The following is a 1320-nucleotide window of genomic DNA, read 5'->3' as shown; positions in this document are numbered from 1 at the left end:
GTAGATCTTCCTCCATCCCTTTATTTTGAGCCATGTATGTCTCTGCATGTGAGATGGGTCTCCTGAATACAGCCAACTGATGGTTCTTGACTCTTTATCCAATTTACCAGTCTGTGTCTTTTAATTGGAGCACTTAGCCCATTTATATTTAAGGTTAATATTGTTATGTGTGAATTTGATCCTGTTATTATGATGTTAGCTGGTTATTTTGCCCATTTGCTGATGCAGTTTCTTCCTCACATCGAGGGTCTTTACATTTTGGCACGTGTTTGCAGTGGCTGGTACCGGTTTTTCCTTTCCATGTTTAGTGCTTCCTTCAGGAGCTCTTGTAGGGCAGGCCTGGTGGTGACAAAATCTCTAAGCATTTGCTTGTCTATAAAGGATTTTATTTCTCCTTCACTTATTAAACTTATTTGTCTGGACATGAAATTCTGGTTTGAAAATTATTTTCTTTAAGAATGTTGAACATTGGCCCCCCACTCTCTTCTGACTTATAGAGTTTCTGCTGAGAGGTCAGCTGTTAGTCTGATAGGCTTCCCTTTGTGGGTAACCCAACCTTTCTCTCTGACTGCCCTTAAGATTTTTTCCTCCATTTCAACTTTGGTGAATCTGACGATTATGTGTCTTGGAGTTGCTCTTCTCGAGGAGTATCTTCGTGATGTTCTCTGTATTTCCTGAATTTGAATGTTGGTGTGCCTTGTTAGGTTGGGGAAGTTCTCCTGGATAATATCCTTCAGAGTGTTTTCCAACTTGGTTCCATTCTCTCTGTCACTTTCAGGTACACCAATCTAATATAGATTTGGTCTTTTCATATAGTCCCGTATTTCATGGAGGCTTTGTTCATTTCTTTTTACTCTTTCTTTCTCTGAACTTCTCTTGTCATTTCATTTCATTCATTTGATCTTCAATCACTGATACCCTTTCTTCCAGTTAATTGAGTCAGTTACTGAAGCTTGTGCATTTGTCACGTAGTTCTCGTGTCATGGTTTTCAGCTCTATCAGGTCATTTAAGGACTTCTCTATGTTGGTTATTCTAGTTAGCCATTTGTAAAATCTTTATTCAAGGTTTTTAGCTTCTTTGATTTGGATTTGAACTTCCTTCTTTAGCTCAGAGAAGTTTGATTGTCTGAAGCCTTCTTTTCTCAACTCGTCAAAGACATTCTCCATCCAGCTTTGTTCTGTTGCTGGCGAGGAGCTGCATTCCTTTGGAGGGGTAGAGGTGCTCTGATTTTTAGAATTTTCAGCTTTTTTGCACTGCTTTTTCCCCATCTTTGTGGTTTTGTCTACTTTTGGTCTTTGATGATGGTGATGTACAGATGG

At 39.2% G+C, this 1320-nt stretch overlaps 1 protein-coding gene across 1 annotated transcript in view; it reads left to right on the top strand.

The window, feature by feature from the left end:
• MROH2B (maestro heat-like repeat family member 2B) overlaps window positions 1-1320 on the top strand; it is a 75182-nt gene that overhangs the window by 30840 nt on the left and 43022 nt on the right. The gene's annotated exons all lie outside the window — the stretch shown is intronic.

Source organism: Mandrillus leucophaeus, unplaced genomic scaffold (genome assembly GCF_000951045.1).
Source record: "Mandrillus leucophaeus isolate KB7577 unplaced genomic scaffold, Mleu.le_1.0 Scaffold119, whole genome shotgun sequence".
NCBI classification, from domain to species: Eukaryota; Metazoa; Chordata; class Mammalia; order Primates; family Cercopithecidae; genus Mandrillus; species Mandrillus leucophaeus.
This window is presented reverse-complemented; position numbering and strand designations above follow the sequence as displayed.